The sequence below is a fragment of the Rhinatrema bivittatum genome, chromosome 3, assembly GCF_901001135.1.
Source record: "Rhinatrema bivittatum chromosome 3, aRhiBiv1.1, whole genome shotgun sequence".
Taxonomy (NCBI): Eukaryota; Metazoa; Chordata; class Amphibia; order Gymnophiona; family Rhinatrematidae; genus Rhinatrema; species Rhinatrema bivittatum.
Window position 1 is genome coordinate 486918237 of NC_042617.1, and position 22631 is coordinate 486940867.

Below are 22631 nucleotides of genomic sequence, written 5' to 3' on the forward strand. Positions count from 1 at the left end.
TGAACCTTGATGGAGCTGAGGGACAGACCCTTCTGAAGTCCATCTTGTAGGAAGTCCAAAATGATAGGAATCTTAGCGGCATGCGAGTTGGTGCCATGAGAGTCGCACCAGGCTTCAAAAACTCTCCAGATCCTGATATATGTTAGGGATGTGGAGAACTTGCGTGCTCGGAGGAGTGTATCTATTACCGGCTCCGAGTATCCTCTTTTCTTCAGTCTAGCCCTCTCAATGGCCAGACTGTAAGAGAGAATTGAGCTGGATCCTCGTGGAGGATGGAACCTTGCCGCAGCAGGTCCCTGTAGGGAGGCAGAGGTAGAGGGTTCCCTGCCAGTAGTCTTCTCATGTCTGCGTACCAGGGTCTTCTTGGCCAGTCCGGGGCCACTAGAAGAACTAGGCCTCTGTGTCGCTGAATCCTGTGTACAATGGGGCCCAGCAGGGGCCATGGAGGAAAGGCATACAGCAGGATCCCCTGAGGCCACGGCTGTACCAGGGCATCGATCCCCTGGGCTCGAGGATCCTGCCTGCGGCTGAAATATCTGGGAACTTGAGCGTTGGACCTGTCCACTAATAGGTCCATGGCTGGCGTCCCCCATTGATTCACAATTATCTGAAAGGCTGTAGGTGACAGCTGCCACTCCCCCGGGTTTAGGCTTTCTCTGCTGAGGAAGTCTGCCGTCGTGTTGTCCTTCCCGGCAATGTGGACGGCAGAGATGTCCTGGAGATTTGCTTCTGCCCAAATCATCAGGGGAGTTATTTCCAGGGACACTTGTTGGCTTCTGGTTCCGCCCTGACAATTGATGTATGCCACCGTGGTGGCATTGTCTGACATCACTCTGACTGCTCTGTCGAGAAGTCTGTGGGCAAATCGCAGGCACGCTAGCCTGACTGCCCGTGCCTCTAGTCGGTTGATGTTCCACCTTGACTCTTCTCTGGTCCACCGCCCTTGGGCGGTGAGTTCCTCGCAGTGTGCTCCCCATCCGTTCAAGCTGGCATCTGTGGTGAGCAGAATCCAGGTTGGGGAGGACATTCTTGACCCCCGGCTTATGTGGCCGGGCTGCAACCACCACCGTAGCTGATACCGCACTCTGGCCGGTAGAGGTAGTCATACGGTGTAGTTCTGTGATCGTGGGCTCCATCGAGATAGAAGGGCGCGTTGCAACGGTCTCATATGAGCCCGCGCCCATGGCACCACCTCCAGAGTGGACGCCATGAGGTCGAGGACCTGTAGGTAATCCCGAGCTGTGGGCCGGCTGGCGCTCAGCAGGGCCTGTAGATGACTCTGGAGTCTTGACTTTCTCTTGGAGGTCAGGCTGACCTTGTCTTCTCGGGTGTCGAATTGGACCCCTAGGTATTCCAGCGACTGGGACGGCTGTAGGGAGCTCTTGTTTATGTTGACTACCCATCCGAGGCTTGCCAGAAGAGCTATAACTCTGTTGGTTGCCCGGTGGCTCTCCTCCGGTGACTTTGCCCTGATCAGCCAATCGTCCAGGTAGGGATGGACGAGAATTCCTTCCTGAGTGCCGCCGCCACTACTACTATGACCTTGGTAAAGATCCGCGGTGCAGTGGCTAACCCGAAGGGTAAAGCTCGGAACTGGAAGTGCTGATTCAGGACTTTGAAGTGTAAATAGCGCTGGTGATCCCAATGGATTGGGATATGTAAATAGGCTTCCGACAGATCTAGGGAGGTGAGAAACTCCCCTGGCTGTACTGAATTCTTGACCGACCGTAGAGTTTCCATGCGAAAGCTGGGGACCCATAGGTGTCGGTTGACTGACTTGAGGTCCAGGACAGGCCTGAAAGTGCCCTCCCTTCTTGGGTACTATGAAATAAATGGAATAATGCCCCGAATTTCTCTCTCCTGCAGGTACTGGGATTATGGTTTTTAGGGCCAGGAGCCTCTGTAAGGTCACTTCCAGTGCCGCTGCCTTGAGCGGTTAACAAGGAGATTCCACAAACTTGTTCGGTGGAAGCCGAAAGAAATCCAGGTAATATCCTTCTCGGATGATGGCGAGGACCCACTGGTCCGAAGTAATCTCGACCCACCTGCGGTAGAAGAGGGTTAGCCTGCCCCCTATGGCTGCTACCTCCGGATGGGTCGGCTGATTGTCATTGTGGGGTGCGGCCGGGGCCAGAACCCAAGCCGGTTCTCTTCTTCTTGTGCTTAGTCCGAAAGGACTGGTTCCTGGCCTGTGAACGAGGTGCTTGATAGCGAGTCCTGTAAGGGTTGAAGCGCTGCGAATTTCTACCTCTGGATGGTCTAGAAAAAGGATGCTGGCTCCTCCTCGGCCTGTCTTCTGGTAGACGGGGTAATGGAGAGGCACCCCATTTAGTAGCCCAGGTCTCGAGATCGCTGCCGAACACTAAGGAACCCTTAAAGGGCATTCTTGTGAGTCGTGTCTTGGAGGACGAGTCGGCTGCCCAATTACTGTCTCCTGGCTGCCACTGAGGAGGACACTCCCTTAGCTGCCGTACGGACGAGGTCGGAGGCTGCATCAGTGAGAAATGCGAGAGCTGATTCCATGTCAGCTCCCTGGGTGTTGTTTCTCGCCTGTGATAAACAGTAACGCGTTACCACGGTGCAGCAGGTCGCGATTCGTAGGGACATGGCTGCTACCTCAAAAGCTTGTTTCAGAATGGTGTCCATGCGTCGGTCATGCGAATCCTTGAGGGCCGCCCCCCCTCAACCGGAATGGTGGTGTGCTTCACTATTGCGTTAACTATGGAGTCTACCTTGGGGCACGCCAGCAGCTCCTTGGACGCCGGATCCAGAAGGTACATGCCTGCCAAGGCCCGACCCCCTTTGAATGAGGCCTCCGGTGCCTTCCATTCCAGATCGATTAGCTGCTGTGCTGCTTGTAGGAGGGGAAAATGGTGAGCCGGTTGGCGCAGGCCCTCTAACAGAGGGTTCATTTTAGGGTCCCCTAGGGTGTCCTGGCCCGGAATGGCCAGTTCCGATAGGCATTGTGAGACCAGGCCTGAAAGATCCTCTTTCCGAAAAAAGCGCCTCATGGTCCGATATGGCTCTATCTCTGAGGGAAGTTCACCTTCCTCGGGGGGCTCCTCACTGTCCTGGGAGCAATCCGAATCCCCATAATCGGGGCTGTCGGGAGGCGAGTGGCTACGCCTAGGTCTCGAGGGGCCAGGTACCGGATCAACCGGGAGGGAAAGACCCATTCGAGGAGCAGACTGCATCTGGACAAAGGCGTGAATCCCCTTGAATAATTCCACCCAGGAAAGCGAAGCCGGATCTGGCCGTAGGGGCAACCAGGTCTCTTGGGTTCCCTGGTTGCTCGCCGCGGCCTGCTAAGTCCGGTGTGCTCCCTGAGGAAACGCTGGGCTGGGGCTGGTCCTGTCCTGGCACTCCCATGGCCTCCTCACATTGGGCACATAGTGAGTCTGCTTCCTCGCTCTGTGTGGCTCTGAGGTTGCATGCTGAGCAGAGGCTTAGAGCTTTCATGCCAGATTCTGGAGGTGCCGGCTCTGCGGCCGCATGGGCTCTCTTATGCTCCATTCGCCTGAAATTCAGTGTCGCCTAATAGAGTGCGCCTAACAAGAGCACTTAACAGCATGCGCCTAGAACGGGCGTCTTATAACGTGCGCCTATACACGGGCGCCTTAGAAATGTGCGCCTGTACACGTGCGCCTTAGAAATGTGCGCGGCTTACAATGTGCGAACGGGCGCCTATCACGTGCGCTAACAACGTGCGCCTATCGCGTGCGCTATCAACGTGCGCCTATCGCGTGCGCTATCAACGTGCGCTTATCTGCGAAGGTGAGTAGGCAGGCAAAAATGGCGACCTCCTTGGCGTGCTGCCTCGTAGGCAGGCCCAGTTAATCCACACTTCCTCGGAGACCAAGTAAAGATATACGCCTTACCTTGTTTTCGGCGCTTCCCGGCTGCGACCCGGGCGGTCTCCGGCTGCAGGGGGAGAGGGTGAGTACCTTCACCTCCACGCATAAGGAAGTGCGCCCGCTGCCTCTAGGCCGCTCCCGAACCAGTCTCGCTCGGGGGCCAAGTCCATGCCGGGACCGAGGCTGCCTCCAGGCCGCGCCCGAACTCATCTTGCTCGGGGGCCAAGCTGCGCCCGAGCCCTTCTCACTCGGGGGCTAGGTCCCTGCCGCGAACCGGCCACCAGACCGAGGCTCTCGCTTCCGAGGGACCATGGAAGTCAGCTCGGGAAACTCAACTGGGTGAGTGACCACCTGGTATCACCACAGGAGTGCAGGGCTTGTCTTCAATAGGTTTCTTCTAGGAATTTAGTCGTTAGAATTTGGAAACACACTCAGCGAGCGTGAGGTAGCTCTAAACTAGTTTGGAGACGGAAATTACTGATTTGCTGCACTTCCTGTGGGGGTATATGTACCCGTGCTGACGTCAGATCCGTCTCCAACTGCTAGCACGAGCACACTATACCCATTTGTTTTGAGTCCATCTGCTTCACGCTAGGAAATCAGGCTTTTAGGTTAAGGGTAGTAACCACATCATGCAGGTTACCCCCATGCTTATTTATTTTCCCAGACTGTACAGTTCAGTGTCCTTGTTGGTTGTTATCTGAATCCAATTCCTCTTTTCCCCCTGCCGTTGAAGCAGCGAGAAACGATGGAATCATGTCAATAGTATGAAAGCTTAATTTGTTAAACATAGTATCTGCCACACCAGCAAGTTACCCCCATGCCTCTTACTACATTCTCCTCCCCTTTGCCTTTAGGGATCCATTGTTTATCCCATGCTGTTTTCACTGTTTTTATCTTCACCACCTCCAACCGGAAGGGCATTCCAGGCGTCCACCACCTTTGCCATGAAGAAATATTTCCTGACATTAGTTCTGAGTCATCCTCCCTGGAGTTTCATTTCATGATCCCTAGTTCTACTGGTTCTTTCCAGCGGAAAGAAACCAATACAACTGAAATGAACAGGAAGCTATCTGCAAATTCATTGTCATTACTTCAAAAGCATGCTTAAGGATCACATCAATTCTCCTATCCTTTTCATCCTTCAAGGCCACATCTGCATGGTAATGGCACACACAAGCACATCCACCTTCGGAAAATGCAATTGCTCTCTCACAACTGGATCCAGGGAGTACAGTCCTTCCAAGACTCATTCCCCTTTAAAATTAGCTTCCGGGGCACCCCATACAAGATCAATTAATTCTTGAATGGGCTCCATAATAGGGAAGAAACAAGAGGCTTTATGCAAAGAAATCAAAATGGGATCTTTCATTGGCTCAGATAGATTCAGCTTCTGGAACTCCCAGCACCTTCAATGCCTGGGAAATCAGAGCCAGTAACTCATTTCTATGAAAGAAGCGCAACATAGATCTATTCGGCTCCAAACCCAGAGGAATTTCCCCATCTTCCAGGGAGGAAGAATCGGCTTCATCATCCATGTCATCTGGATCCCTTTCAGGAAGGCCCGCAGCAGATCTAGGCTGACTCAGACACTTACCCACAGCACTAGGCTGCGACCCTCACTTGTCAAGATTGGCCAGGGCTGGAAACTGCACTTGAAGAAAGGACTGCAATCTTTGAAAAAAATTCTACCTAAGAAAAGGCACAGAGACCCATGCCAAAACCAGGGGGCATTGGACCTGCACCCACTAATCTACCTTCTCCCGCTGACGAACCAGTCAGGGCTGTCCCAAATTCAGGCAACATCTCTGGCAGCTTTCTCCATTCCCACACCAGGCTGGAAAGAATTGGGCTTAATAAAAATCAGACAGAGGCAATTCTCCCTGAGCCTCCATACAGCGCTGACAAGTTAGAGGGAACACAATGTTGGGATACCTAAACATGATGAATACATAGGGCAAGGCGCTTGGGCTTCTTTGCAATGTGCGCCTTTCCGTCAGTAATGTGCTGCAAAAAACCAGGCACCCAAAATTTTGGCATTCAACACTGTGCCTTGATAAGCTCCCACCATGACGCTCCAATAGCGCGCACAACTGGGTGCCTCATAGGTACTCCTATGCGCCTAACTCAGTGGTTCTCAACCCTGTCCTGGGGACACACCCAAGCCAGTCGGGTTTTCAGGATATCCACAATGAATATGCATGAGATAAAATTTGCATACACTGCCTCCATAACATGCAAATTTTCTCTCATGCATATTCATTGTGGATATCTTGAAAACCCGACTGGCTGGAGGTGTCCCCAGGACAGGGATGAGAACCACTGGCATAACTAGATGCCCAACCAGGCGCACAACCTGTGCACACAAACTGGATGCACAGCCAAGCGCACAAGAGGGTAATCTTGAGAACCGAAAAATGCGGCCTACCACGCAGTAAACAAGACAAGCCTAAGATTGCAGTTTAGCCAAAAAACTGCTCAACCCGCCAAGCTGCCCATGTTCCCTAAGCTCCCCTGGAGGTGGGAATGACCATCGGATCAGCTCGCCGAGCACGGAGATAGGGGTGGGGGAAGAACAGGAATCCCTACTTAACTCCCAATTCCTTTCTCTTTTCTCGCTTTTTTTAATTACCCCTTTACTTGAGCTCAGCCCATCCCAGCAGATTAAAAGATCGATGTCCGGCTGTCTGTGTGTGTGTGGTGGGAGGCTAAGGACCATCACCGCAGCTCTCGGCCTTCTGTACCCACTTGCCTTTCAGCTTTTTTTTTTTTTTTTTTTTTTTTAAACTCAGCTAAGTCCACGCCGACTGAAAAACCAGCTACCAGACCAAGACACTCATTTGAGGGAAGGATCCAAAGAAATCACCTTAAGAATTCTCAGCTGAGGGAGGGAACATAAGGTATCACATTTTACATAGTAACATAGTAATGATGGCAGAAAAAGACCAAAATGGTCCATCTAGTCTGCCCAGCAAGCTTCCCAAGGTAGTATCTGCCGCTCCATGCAGGTTTTAGCAATGGTTTGGCTGTGTGCACAGAAGGAGAGAGAAGTCAAAGATAACTAAGGTTATGGGCTGAGGGATCTGGAAGCATTACAGTACTGTCCACAAAAACAGAGAAAGGTGAAGAGGGGAAGTGGACTTGGATAGAGGAAAGATAAGCTTTGTCTTGTCTATGCAGATTTTAAGGTGGCTGTGGGGCATCCAGGCAGCAATGTTAGAGAAGCAGACAGATCTGGGACTGGATTTTTGATTAAATTTCTGGTGTAGATGGGTAAATCTGGGAATCATCAGCATAAAAATGGTATTGAAAGCCATGAGAAGAAATCAGAGCACCAAGGGAATTAGTATACAGAGAGAAGAGTGAACAGTTCAGAATAAGGATGTGCATTTGTTTAGAATGAATTAGGCAATTTCAGCAAAATTGCCTAATTTGTCCTGGTTCGGGAGACCCAAATCCTGAAACGGATTTTCCCCGAAATTCGGGAAAAATTAGTTTTTCAGGTTAGCACGGGGGGAGGGTCACAAGCTGCCAAGAAGAAGGGGAAGAGCGATCCCCCCCCCGATGACCATCCCGAGCTGGATGGACCCCGGGATTGCCGCCACGCTGCACCTACCCGACGCAGACGGCCACCCCCACTCCCTGACGTCATCGGGAGCGCTGCGGGACCAGCACAAGCCAGCGCCAGAGCCTTTTAAAGGGCTCTAACAGAGCTGCGCCCTCAAAGCAAGCTGCCGAGAAGAAGAGGAAGAGTGATCCCAGAGCATCGCGTGCCGAAGTAGCGCGACAAAGGGGCAGCCCCCTTTGTGCACCCCCTTCGTGCGAACCCTGCTCACACAGTTACACCATCCTGTATACAGGCAGCACACAACACGAAAAAATATGTCAAACTACACTCTCCCATCCAACAACAGCAACAAATGCGCTAACAGGGAAGAACCCACCATAAAATCAAGAAACGAAAGACGAAGAAAAACAAAGATTGAAAGCGAGTACTACAACTTAAACATTACACACAGCAACCATAAGATCTACTGCAAACACATTCTCCTATCATTCATTCTATTTAACGCATAGTCCATAGTGAAAAAGATCCCCATAATTTCTGACCTACTCAGCGATTCAAAACCAGACTTCATAGCAATAACGGAGATATGGATAAAAAACACAGACACCGTTCTAATCAATCAAATTAACAACCCAAACAATAAAACCTTCTCAAATCCCAGGCCGAAAAAAAAGGTGGAGGAGTGATGCTAATCACCAAAAAGAACCTTCAGTTGAAAATGATCCCAAAAAGAATATGCTCTCCATTTGAACTTGCCCTATTCGACTCAGCAACATTACAAATATGCTTAGCATACTGCCCCCCGGGTTCTCTTGACCGAAATTGCTCCCCACTAATTGAATTTCTGATCGCCAACCTAACACTTAATAAGCCCATCATCCTACTAGGAGTCTTCAACATACATATGGACACACTGCCCCACTTATCCACATGTGAAACAATTACAGAACCTCTATCAACCCTAGGACTAAAACAAATTATCAAGAGCCCAACCCACAAGGGCAGGATACACACAGACCCTGTCTTTATCAATACCGACACCTGGTCAACACACCAAACAAACATAACCAAATCCCTTGGTCAGACCACTCTCTAATCCAGACCACCCTGACCTACAACTCTAAACTCACAATGGAAATAAATAACCCAGTGACGATCTCTTACCGTCCTCCTTTCGATAGCGAAACACTGCAACAAAAACTACAACCAGAACTCACAAACATAGACCTAACGAACGCGGAAGCGGCCACAACCTTATGGATCAATATCACAAAAGCTATAGCAGATGACAAACCCCATTGTAAAAAAGACAATAAAAAACAGAACACACCTAAACCAATGGTACGACGACAGCATAAGAACTGCAAAACGTGAACTCAGAAAAAAAGAAAAAACCTGGCGCAAGAACAAAACACCACCCCTTCCCATCACCTACCAAACACAAGCAAACACCTACCAAACACGAGCAAAATAAACAAATACCATCATAACCCCAGAATGCTATTCTCCATAGTGCAAAGCCTCACCAAATCAGTAAATGAACCAAGAACACCAATCAACATAAATAAATGCAATGAATTCGCAGGCTTCTTTACCGAGAAAATAAATAATCTAGTAAAGAACAATCTCAGCATAAATACCCATAACATAAAAATGATAAACAAACCAACCACAAGCTGGCATAACCTCGAGCCGGCCTCCTCACTGGAAATACAGACAATCATCAAAAAAATGAATCCAGCAAATCACTCCATTGACAGCATCCCCATACCAACAATCAAACTAATCAAGCCTTCAATAACCAACATTGTGACCTTTCCCTTGCGGAAGGAAATTACCCGGATTGTTTAAAGTCAGCAATAATTAAACCCCTATTAAAAAAGCAACAACCTGGAACCAGAAAACTTACTAAACTATCGACCCATATCCAACCTACCTTTCGTTGCCAAAATCATGGAAAAAGTCATCCACACCCAGCTTTCTGAACACCTAGAAAGGAACAACATTCTCCACCCCTCACAATATGGCTTCAGAAAAAACATTAGCACAGAAACATTACTACTCATTAAATGACACCATATTCAGAGGTTTCGACAAGGACCAAAGCTACTTGCTAATCCTCCTGGACATATCAGCTGCATTCGATACAGTAAACCACACAATCCTTCTGGACAGACTAACTGAAATAGGAGCCACCGGTAAAACTCTACAATGGTCCACATCATCCCTAGCTCACAGAAGCTTCCAAGTAACATTCAACAACACCCTCTCGAAGAAAGGAACCCTCAACACAGGAGTCCCACAGGAATCAGCACTATCAGCAACACTCTTCAACATTTACCTCCTTCCAATTTGTTACCTGCTGGATCGCCTTAGTCTGACATTTCCTATACGCAGATGACATACAAATACTAATCCCATTACACAACACCTTGGAAGAAACTTACAAAAAAGCAGCCAAATATCTTAAACTATCATCTGCTTATTTCAGGTCTCCCACTGAATCATCTCCCTCTACTATAACATATCCAAAATTCACTGGCTGAATTCTCTTTTGCCAAAGTCACTACACACATAATAAACATAGATAAAACAGAAAATCATCCTAGACAGGAAAAACAGCAATGCTACTACAACACCACTCAAAATGGAGAACCCGAAATCTTCCATTTCGCCAGTCACATATGCAAGAAACCTGGGAATCAACCTCAACAGCGAACTGTCCTTCAAGATCCACATCACTAACAAATAAAAGAAGGATACCACAAATTACTAACCCTAAGATGACTCAAACCCTTCCTTTCACTAGACGACTTCAGAACAGTTTTACAACTACTCATTTTCTCCAACCTTGACTACTGCAACTCCTTACTATTCGGCCTACCCCTCACCACAATCCATCCACTACAAATCCTACAGAACACAGCCGCTAGAATACTATCAGGAACAAAAAACCATGACCATATCACCCCATGCCTCATGGCGCTGCACTGGCTCCCAATTAAATATCGAATAGACTACAAAATACTAACAATACTACACAAAACAATCATAGGACTGCAAACCAGCTGGTTATCTAAAACGATCGAACTACACGTCCCAAAACGAGCCCTTCGCTCGACAAACAAAGGTCTCCTAAAAATTCCTCCCACTCGAACCACACGACTCACCACAACTCGAGAAAGAGTCATATCCATTGGAAGTCCCAAGCTATGGAACTCCCTGCCAATCAAAATAAGAACACAACCCAACCTAAGAACCTTCAAGAAGGACCAAAAAACCTGGCTATTCACCAAAGCCTACTTAGATACTCAATGAAAACCATACATCTGGTTTCGCAACCATCAAACCAAACAAGTATACATTAACTACTCAAGCGAATTTTACACTTTTTGACTCACACAACTCTAAGTAGCTTAACAACCATCCCAACCATAACATTACTATAACCTTTCACAGAACATATTGTACTATCTAACTTAAATCTGTAATTGTATATTGTTTCTTTGAATATGAACACGTTGATATGCTAACCTGCTAACACTTTTGTAAACCATTATGATGGAAAACCTGAATGACAGTATATAAAAATCCACAAATAAATTAAAAAATTAAAAAAAAAACCCCCAAACCAAACCCTTCAAATTTACTTAATTACAAGCCCCCCACATCCCATTTCTTCCCCCCACCCCAAGACTTACTGAAAGCCCTGGTGGTCCAGTGGGGGTCCCGGGAGCAATCTTCCGCTCTCAGGCTGTCAGGCCTGCCAGGAATCAAAATGGCACCAGTGGCTTTTTGCCCTTACCATGTGACAAGGGCTACCGGTGCCATTGGTCGGCCCCTGTCACATGGTAGGAGCAATGGATGGCCGGCGCCATCTTTGAAAATGGTGTGGGCCATCCGTTGCTCCTTCCATGTGACAAGAGCCGACCAATGGCACAGATAGCCCCTGTCACATGGTAAGGGCAAAGAGACACCGGCACCATTTTGATTAGTGGCAGCAGACAGCCCGAGAGGGAGAGTTCGCTCCCGGGACCCCGCAGGACTACTAGGGCTTTTAGTAAGTCTTGCGGGGGGGGGGGGGGGTTGTAAGGATGGTGGGGGGTTGTAATTAAGTAAATTTGAAGGGTTGGGGGGTTTTTTCCCAGTACGCTTTGCCAAAAAAAAAAAAAAGAAGAAAAAACATAGGAAAACTAAGTTTTCTATGAAATGCCAGACCTGAAGCCAGACCTGAAAACTTAAAACTAAGCACATCTCTAGTTCAGAACTCTGAGGCACACCAAATGATGGAGAATGACAGCAGAGGAGTACCTGCCAGAGAAAAGACTAAAAATGCAATGGTAGAAGTAAGAAGAGAACCAAGTCAAGATAGAAATCCTGAAAATCAAGTGAGGATTTAAATCAGAAGCAGAATTATTAGAATATGAACGGAATCATGAACAAGACTGTTACCCCTCCTTTTTCTGAAACAATGGAAGAAAATGGCCCATCTTCTCTCCTCCAAACTCGCTATGTCATCCTCTGACTTCATTCCCACACAGCTTCTCAGCTCTATTTTCCCTTCTGTTATCCCTCCCCATCTGTCACATCCTCAATCTATCACTTTCCATGCAACTGTTCTTGCCGCTCTCAGACTAGGATCACAACATGCCACAAAAACCCCTCACTGGACCCTACCTGGCCTAGTAACTATGATCCTATCTCTTTTGTGCTTCCAAACTACTTGAATATACTGTTAACCTGCATTATCTTGAATTTTGTTCATCAAGCCATTCTCAGGCCACTCCACTCTGGTTTTCACTATCTATATTCCACAGAAACAGCCCTTACCAAAGTCTTCAGTAACTTATGGCTAAAACCAAAGGTCTTTATTAATCAATCCTTATCTTTCTCGGCCTATCCGGGTGCTTTTGACACAGTCGGAAAAAAATCAGCAGAACCAGGGGTCACGAATTGAAGCTCCAGGAAGGAAGACTCAGAACCAATTTCAGGAATGATTTCTTCACGGAGAGGGTTCTGGATGCCTGGAATGCCCTTCCGGAAGAAGTGAAGACCAGATCTGTGAAGGACTTCAAAGGGGCGTGGGATAAACACTGTGGATCCATAAAGTCTAGAGGACGTGAATGAAGAGTGGGTGGCTCGCGGGAATGACGGCTACTGCCTGGAGATAAAACCCATATTCAATAAACATACACATGGTTAATGCGACTCCAACATTGCTCTAAGCTTCAATGGCAAGAGGAAACGTGGAAAAAGATTTGCATTCAAAAAAAAAAGCGGGGAGTAGCTTGCTTGTTACGGCAGTTACTACCCCAAACCAAATAAGCCTGGTACTTCACTTTCAATGCATATCCAGCATAGCTCTCTGCTTCTTCGGCAGGGGAGAAAGACTGATACTTCACACATATCTAGCATAGCTCTCTGCTTCAATGGGCAGGGGAGAAAGTCAGATACTTCACTTTCAATGCATATCCAGCATAACTCTCTGCTTCAACGGCAGGGGGAATGAAGAAAAGTGGATCTATATACAGACAACAACCAACAGGGTCTGAATGATTTAGTCTGGGTAAGCAAATAAGCATGGTATAGCTTGCTTATTGCGGCGGTTACTACCCCTAACTAATCAAGCTAGATATTTCACTTAGAGGCAGTTCCAACACTGCTCTCTACATTAATGGCGGGGGTGGAAGGGAAATAGAATCAAAAGGTTACTAAGAGCCAAGAGTAACATAAGTATGAGAAAAAAAAAAGTGCAAAACTTGCTGGGCAGACTGGATGGACCGTTTGGTCTTCTGCCGTCATTTCTATGTTTCTAAGTTGAACGCCACCTACTTCTTGATATTCTCCTCACTTGGATTTCAGGACTCCATCCTGTCTTATCTTCTTGCCTCTCCCATCACACTTTTACTATGTTCTCTTGCAGATCCTCCTCTACTGCCATCTATCAATTGGTGAGGATCAAGGTTCTGTTCTGGGTCCTCTTCACTTTGCATACTAATTCCCTTGCTGCTCTGATTGCCTTTTATGGCTGTCAAAACAATCCTTTATGCTGATTCCCAAATTTACTTCTCTACTCCAGAAATGTCAACAGGAATCCAGTCTCAAATCTCAGCCTGTATGTTTGACATTGCTGATTGCCTGTTTAGTTGTCACTACAGAATTCAATATGGCCAATATGTAATTCCTTATATTTCTCCCCAAACCCAATTTCCCTCTTCCCCCTCTCTCCTATTTCTGTAAATAGCACTGACAGACTCCCAGTCTCCCCAACCCATAACCTTGGAATAATCTTCTATGCTTCTCTTTCCCTCTCTACATGTATCCAAAATTCTGCTAAAGTGAGTTGTTTCTCTCCCTATACTACCACCAAAATCCATCCATTCCTTTCTGAACACAATCAAAACTCTTAATCACTCTCACTGTCTCCTGCTTAAACTATCTGCTTATTTCAGGTCTCCCACTGAATCATCTCCCTCTACAACATATCCAAAATTCACTGGCCGAATTCTCTTTTGCCAAAGTCACTACACCATATAACCCCTCTTTGCAAGTCACTACTTTGGCTCCCTATCCATTTTGACATACAGTTAAAGCTCCTTTACTCACCTACAAGAACATTCATTCTGCAGCTCCTCACTACCGCTTCCTCTCTCTGCACTCCTCCTCCTGAATGCCACACATTAGGCCAGTCACTCCTTACTATTCCCTTCTCTACAGCCAACTCCCAACTCCAGGCTTTCCACTTTGCTGCCTAATATGCTTAGAATAGACCACTAAAAATTGGGTGACCATAATGAATGAAAAAAATATAGCATATGTAATTTTTTGCACTCAGACGGAAAGTTACATTCACCTGAACATTTATTTAAATGTATGTAAAAAGACCTCAAAGAAAAAGCACCAGGACTCCACCATATTTTTTGTCAGTGCCTAGTGTCCTATCAAACTGTTCTTTAATGTTTCCAATCAATCTCAGAAAGTTTGACTCTCCCTCAAATTTTTTGCTTTTTTAAAAACTTTTTGAAATGCAAGTAAAATGCCTTGAACGAGATCAAAAAAAGTAAAATAGAAAGTCATTACTTATCTCAGGTTGTAGAAATCTGAAAACACGACAGACTTCTTGTAAAGAACTTGCAACTTGCTTCATAAATGAACACACTTCAGAGGAATGAATGGTGTTTGCAGATTTCTACGACCCAAGATTTGACTTTCTATTGACTTTCTATTTTACTTGGTTTTGACCTTGTTTGAGGCATTTTACTTGCATTTCAAAAAATTAAAACACAAAAATCAAAAGAAAATTTCAGAGGGTGAACCAAACTTTCTAAGACCAATGATTGGAAACATTAAGGCACAGTTTGATAGGACATAAAAGCACTGGCAATATATGGTGCAGTCCCAGTCTCCATCTACTGGTAGAGGTGCATAACGCAATGGTTCTGGATTCATCTGTCTGGATGCTAAGAAAGAAAAGAATTTTAGGTCTGCCATTGCTAAGAATTCATACAGCAGTTATGAGTTAAGCAATGACTACATTTAGATCCCAAGTTACAAGAGATTTCAAATGTGCAAGACCTGTCATCAGCCTGGCATGAACAAGGGGGAAAGCCTGGCACGAACAAGGGGGAAAGCAGACAGTCACTCAGCAGTGCATGGTTCGGAGAAATGTATCCTTGAAGCATACTAATGAAAGTTAGGGCATCCCAAAAGAGAGGTTCCATTAAAAGCAAACATAGTCCATGTGCCTATATGTAATAAATCACCGAAGCTAACGATTTCCGAATTATCCCTAACAACTGAAAAGTAGGTTGTTAATACAAACAAAAAACAGACTTTGAAATGTCTATATGCCAATGCCAGAAGTCTAAGAAGTAAGATGGGAGAGTTAGAGTGTATAGCAGCAAATGATGAGATTGACATAATTGGCATCACAGAGACTTGGTGGAAGGAGGATAACCAATGGGACAATGCTATATCAGGGTACAAATTATATCGCAATGATAGGAAGGATCAACTTGGTGGGGGTGTGGCACTTTATGTCAGAGAGTATAGAGTCCAACAGGATAAAGATCAAACAAGAGACTAAATGCTCAGTAGAATCTATATGGGTAGAAATCCCATGTGTGTTGGGTAAGAGTATAGCGATAGGAGTATATTACCGTCCACCTGGACAAAATGGTCAGACAGATGATGAAATGCTAAGAGAAATCAGGGTAGCTAACCAATTTGGCAGTGCAATAATAATGGGAGATTTCAATTACCCCAATATTTATTTTATTTTAACTCTTTTCTATACCGTCGTTAAGATGGATACAGTCACAACGGTTTACAGTAAGGCATATAAAAATAATGATGCTATAGAATATCAATTTACGCAGGTGCCATAATGGTTCAGTAACAGTTTGTAAACAATATTAATTGGTAAATGTTATAAATCATGTCTAACTCTCTTTAAATCAGTTTTGAATACAATACTAGCTTTATAATTATAATTTTTGGTGATGAACGAAAAAATAAAATAAAAACTACACACACATTGATTACGGCGATGTGTATGGGTGTTTGATTGTTTGTACCTTAGACTTCCCTGGGTTTTATTCTCCCTTCTCTTTTAGATAAGCTTGTTTAAAGAGCCAGATTTTTAAACTTTGTCTAAAGGTTTTGCTGTCTCTTTGTAATCTCAACTCCAAGGGCAGGTGTTCCATAGCACGGGTCCCGCTAATGATAGTGCCCTTTCTCTTACTTGTGTTAGTCTTGCTGTTTGATTGATGGAATAGTTAGGAGTGCTTTGTTGGCTGATCTCAGGTTTCTGTTGGGGAAGTGTACGCGAAGGGCTGTGTTCAACCATTCTGCTTTATCGTTATGTATTAATTTATGTATGGTGCATAGTGTTTTGTACTGTATTCTTTGTTCAATAGGTAGCCAGTGTAACTCAGCCAGGGTTTCAGTGATGTGGTCTCTCTTACTTTTACCGGTCAAAATTCTTGCAGCTGTGTTTTGTAAAATTTGTAGTGGTCATAGTGAGGTGTGTGGTAGACCTAGTAAAAGGGCGTTACAGTAATCAGTGCTTGCAAAAATTAACGCTTGTAACACTGATCGAAAGTTGGCAGTTGTTAGAAGTGGTTTAAGTCTTCTAAGAACCATGAGTTTGACGTATCCTTCCTTTACCTTTAAAGATATATGTTGTTTTAAGCTTAATTCTGTGTCAATTATTACTCCTAGGTTCCATACTTTCTCTGCTAATTCTATTTTTCGGTTGTTTTTGAGTGTGAATGGGCTTTGAAAGATCTCAATATTTTTGCGTTCCAAATGTAGGAATTCTGTTTTCTCTATATTAATTACTAACTCCATTTGGTTTAGTAGCTGTTTGATGATATCTAGATACATGTTAGCTATGTTTAATGTTTTTTCAATTGTGTTGTCGATGGGTAGTAATTATATATATGCTGACGATATTCAACGTGTGATGCCTAGACCAGCTAGAAGGTAGCATAACGGTAACATGTATATGTTGAAGAGTGTTGCAGATAGGGCTGATCCCTGTGGTACTCCTGTTTGAAGGTTTATTTTTTCTGACATTACGTCTTTGATTTGTACTTGGAAATATCTGTTACTTAGATATGATCTAAACCATTTGATAGCTTTGTTACTTAATCCTATTTCTTCTAGTCTATTTAGAAGTATGTCATGATTTACAGTATCGAAGGCCACTGACAGGTCTAGCATCACTAGAATGTAATGTTTACCATTATCGAAACCTCTCATGATGTTGTCTGTTAGCGCAAGCAGTAGTGTTTCTGTGCTATAGTGTTTTCGAAATCCATGTTGTGATGGATACAGGATAGTATTGCTATCTAAGTGTTCTGTTAGTTGCTTTTATATAGTTTTTTCTATTAATTTTGCAATTAGGGGTAGGTTTGATACTGGTCTGTAATTGCTCAGGTTAAGCAGGTCGCTGTTTTTCTCCTTTAAAATTGGTTTTACGATTGCCCCTTTTAGTGTATCAGGCATGGTTCCTTCCTCTAAGGATAGGTATTGACTGGGTAAATGTAACATCAGGACTTGCTAGAGACAAAGTTCCTGGATGTAATAAATGACTGCTTCATGGAGCAATTGGTTCAGGAACCAACAAGAGAGGGAGCTATTTTAGATTTAATTCTTAGTGGAACGCAGGATTTGGTGAGAGAGATAACAGTGATGGGGCCACTTGGCAACAGTGATCATAACATGATCAAATTTAAACTAATAATGGAAGGGGGACAATAAGTAAATCTGCAGCTCTAACACTAAACTTTCAAAAGGGAAACTTTGATAAAATGAGGAAAATAGTTAGAAAAAAGTGAAAGGTGCAGCTGCAAAGGTTGAAAGTGTTCAACAGGCATGGACATTGTTTAAAAATACAATCCTAGAAGCATAGTCCATATGTATTCCACACATTAAGAAAGGTGGAAGGAAGGCAAAACGATTACAGTCATGGTTAAAAGGTGAGGTGAAGAAGGCTATTTTAGCCAAAAAAAAATCCTTCAAAAATTGGAAGAAGGATCCATCTGAAGAAAATAGGATAAAACATAAGCATTGTCAAGTTAAATGTAAAAAATTGATAAGACAGGCGAAGAGAGAATTTGAAAGGAAGTTGGTCATAGAGGCAAAAACTCATAATAAAAACTTTTTAAAATATATCCGAAGCAAGAAACCTGTGAGGGAGTCGGTTGGACCATTAGATGACCGAGGAGTTAAAGGGGCTCTTAGGGAAGATAAGGCCATTGCAGAAAGACTAAATTAATTCTTTGCTTCCGTGTTTACTAATGAGGATGTTGGGGAGATACCAGTTCCAGAGATGGTTTTTAGGGGTGATGAGTCAGACGAATTGAACGAAATCACTGTGAACCTGGAAGATGTAGTAGGCCAGATTGACAAACTAAAGAGTGGCAAATCACCTGGTCCGGATAGGTATGCATCCTAGGGTACTGAAGGAACTCAAAATGAAATTTCTGATCTATTAGTTAAAATTTTTAACCTATCATTAAAATCATCCATTGTATCTGAAGAATGGAGGGTGGCCAATGTAACCCCAATATTTAAAAAAGGCATCAGGGGCGATCTGGGTAAAGCAAATGTTGCTTACCTGTAACAGGTGTTCTCAAAGGACAGCAGGATGTTAGTCCTCACTTATGGGTGACATCACAGGATGGAGCCCTGTACAGAAAATGTTTCTGTCAAAGTTTCTATAAAGCTTTGACTGACACTGGCACACTGAGCATGCTCAGCCTGCAATTATCCCTGTGAACCACAGGTATCTCCCTTAGTCTCGTCTTATAGCTAAAAGCGCAAGCGAAACTAAAATAAAAGTGAAAACGTATACAGACCCAAACTCCGCAGGGTGGCAGGTGTGTTTCCTAAGGACTAACATCCTGCTGTCCTGTGACAACACCTGTTACAGGTAAGCAACATTTGCTTTCTCACAGGACAAGCAGGATGGTAGTCCTCACATATGGGTGAGTACAGAGCTGAGGATGCCCGAGAGTGCACCAAATGCACCCAAGACGCGTAAAAGACGCAATGACAGGGATGGAATTTGGAACGGAGGGCATCCTGAAACCCTTAACGGGTTGGTGGAAGGATGTTGGGTGGTTAAACCGAAAAGAATAGGTGTAGATGGACTGGCCAAACATGGAGCATGCCGGCTAGTCGTATCTAAGCAATAATGGGCTGCGAAGGTATGGAGAGAGCTCCAGGTTGCAGCCTGATAAATATGTACAAGCAGCACCGGCTGAGGGGAAGCTATTGAGGCTGGGACGGACGCAGAGTGTGGTTACACTCAGTGTTGTAGTGAAATGCCTGCTTGTTGGTAGGAAAAGAGATACAGACCGTCAATTCAGAGGAATAGGTCTGTTTGCCCACTGGAACTCGCAGCTTGTCTCTTGCCACTGAAAGAAAGAGTTAGGTGGAATTCCTGTGGAGTGTAGTGCAATCTAGATTGAATGCAAGTGCACTATTACTGTCCAAGGAGTGGAAAAGCCCTCTCGCTTTGGTGAGAGAGGTGTTGGGAAAAATGGGCAGAGTATATTCTGAGTAAGGTGAGATGCAATGTCTACCTTAAGAAGGATATGACGTTGAATACGTAAAACCACTCGGTCACGGAGGAACGCAGGGTCAGATGAGTATGTAACAAGGTGTGTAACTCACTGACCCTGTTGGCAGAAGTGACGTTTATGAGGGAAAGAATTTCCCATGCCAAACTGTGAAATGAGAGGAATAGAAAGGCTCGAACGGAGAACGTATGAGACTTATAAACACGAAAGGAAAATTAGTTTCTTACCTGATAATTTTCGTTCCTGTAGTACCAAGGATCAGTCCAGACTGCTGGATTATGCCTCCCCTCCAGCAGATGGAGTCAGAGAAAAGCACCCCTTAGATATACTGGTGTGCCACCTGCGATCCCTCAGTATACTCAATATCAAAGCAGAAAAACATATATCCCATCCTTTTTTTTTTTTTAAACAAGAACTAATGACTAGAGCAAAGTATACTCTAAAAATACCAGAAAACTTTTTTTTTTAAACCAATTAACATTTATTTAACGCTTTTCTATACCGGCATTCATGATGGATATCATATCATGTTGGTTTACATGGAGTTGAACCCAACTGTGAAGAGAAGACAACAGAAATATGATATGAAGACGAGCGGACTCTCCTGTAATATACCTTCTTGGGCAGGCATCTGGACTGATCCTTGGTACTACAGGAACGAAAATTATCAGGTAAGAAACTAATTTTCCTTTCCCTGTATGTACCAGGATCAGTCCAGACTGCTGGGATGTACCCTAGCCGCCTTAAATGGGGTGGAACCCAGAAAGTCCCACTCGAAGCACACTGCTGCCAAAGGAATCTGCAGCCGGATCCCGGACATCCAACTGATAATGTCTAGCAAACGTGTGCAAGGACTTCCAAGTAGCCGCTCTACAAATTTCCTGGGGCGAAACATTGGCTTTCCGCCCATGATGCCGCCTGAGAGCGGAGAAAGTGAGCCTTGAGACCATCAGGAACAGGACGCCCATGACATATATACGTGGAAGCAATAGCATCCTTCAACCAGCGAGCGATGGTAGCTTTAGACGCCATATGTCCCTTCTTTGGACCATTCCACAAGACAAAAAGGTGATCCGACTGCCAGAATCATTAGTGACTTCCAAATACCGCAAAGGGTCCGCCGGACATCCAATCGCCGTAAGTCTCGACCGTGAGCAGAATGGGTATCCTCCTCCGAAAAAGATGGAAGGTCTATCAACTGATTGACGTGGAAAGTCGAGACCACCGTAGGCAAGAAGGAGGGTACCGTCCTCAGGGACACTCCCGAGTCTGTAATACGCAAAAATGGTTCCCGGCACGATAACGCCTGTACTTCGGAGACCTGACGCGCCGAACAAATGGCCACGAGAAAAACTGTTTTGAGAGTTAAATCCTTCAAGGTGGCGCGCTTGATGGGCTCAAACGGTGAGGTGCAGAGACCATGAAGAACCAAATTTAAGCTCCAGGACGGACAAAGCGCTCGCACCGGGGAACATAAATGCTTGACACCGCGTAGAAAACGAACCACATCCTGGTGACCAGCAACAGAAGAACCTTCAATCTTACCACGCAGACAGCCCAAGGCTGCCACCTGTACTCTAAGAGAATTGTAGATCAGGCCCTTTCTCAAGCCTTCTTGTAAAAAAAAACTAGAATATGCACTACAGATGCCCGCTGTGGGGTCACATTCAACCCACTACACCATGAATGAAAAACCTTCCAGACCCTAACATAGGCAACGGAAGTGGAGATCTTGCGGGCCCTAAGAAGTGTGGAAATTACAGCTTCCGGATAACCTCTCTCAGTTGCCTCCTTTCATAAGCCAAGCCGCTAGACAAAAGCGATCCGCTTGATCGAAAAATACGGGACCCTGCCGCAGAAGATTTGGGACGTGCCCCAGACGCAAGGGACCTTCTACCGCCAGGTTGACGAGATCCACAAACCAAGGTCTCCTTGGCCACTCCGGAGCCACTAGAATAACCAGCCCCCGGCGGGATTCTATGCGCCGTAGAACTTTCCCCACCAGTGGCCAAGGGGGAAACGCATAAAGGAGAATGTCTGGGGGCCACGGAAGCACCAGAGTATCTACCCCTTCTGAACCATGCTCTCTTCTGCGACTGAAGAAGCGAGCCGCCTTGGCGTTGATCCGCGTCGCCATCAAATCTAAGCATGGGGTCCCCCAGTGGCAAGTTATGAGCCGCATCGCCTCGGACGACAGTTCCCACTCTCCTGGGTCCAGTCGCTGCCGACTGAGAAAATCCGCCTGGACACTGTCCACTCCTGCGATGTGGGAAGCCGCGAGACGGCTGAGATAACCGCTGCATATCAAAGACGGGCCAGACCCAAAAGTGCGCGAAAAGCAGCAGAAGACAGTCCTGTGCCGGACCGGGTGATAAAATCCACCCCCTCCAGAGCCTCAGGGCAGATTCGGGCAGACTGGGGCTAAACAAAGGCTGTGCTTTATAATTATAAAATGTCTTTTTTTTTTCTTAATTTTAAACAAAGAAACTCTGCACAAGCCCTGTTAGGCATAAATGGCTGACTGATCAAATTATGTGGAAAGTACATTACAAGCCCCCTTCAGGGGAAAAAAAACATCCCTGGAAAAGATTGGGGAGAGGGATCGGCCCACCGGTAAATACTCCCCAGGCCGCCGAGGATATGGACACTCCAGGTACCTAGCATTAGGGCATTGCTCTGCCAAGCCTGCCCTAAGGAAAATCCCCACTCAGTCAGCGCCAGAAGCAAAGCTGCACTTTTTCTTTTTATATATATATATATATATATATATATATATATATATATATATATATATATATATATATATATATATATATATATAAAGTAAACAAGGAAGAAATTTGGTCTAGTCAAAAGCCCTACAAGACAGTCAAACCTGTACAAACAATGGATAATCAGAATAGGATCAGGACTGCAGGTTATGCCTCTCAATCTGCTGGAGTCCGAGAAATACTGGGGGGATCGCAGGTGGCACACCAGTATATCTAGGGGGTGCTTTTCAGCTTCTCTGACTCCATCTGCTGGAGGGGAGGCATAACCCAGCAGTCTGGACTGATCCTGGTACGTACAGGGAAATATAGATTCCATTCCGTGATTAGTGAAAATAGAGGCGGCTTG

The 22631-nt window shown here is 45.5% G+C and overlaps 1 protein-coding gene across 1 annotated transcript in view; it reads right to left on the reverse strand.

Moving 5' to 3' along the window:
- TDRD6 (tudor domain containing 6) overlaps positions 1-22631 on the reverse strand; it is a 408994-nt gene that overhangs the window by 161097 nt on the left and 225266 nt on the right.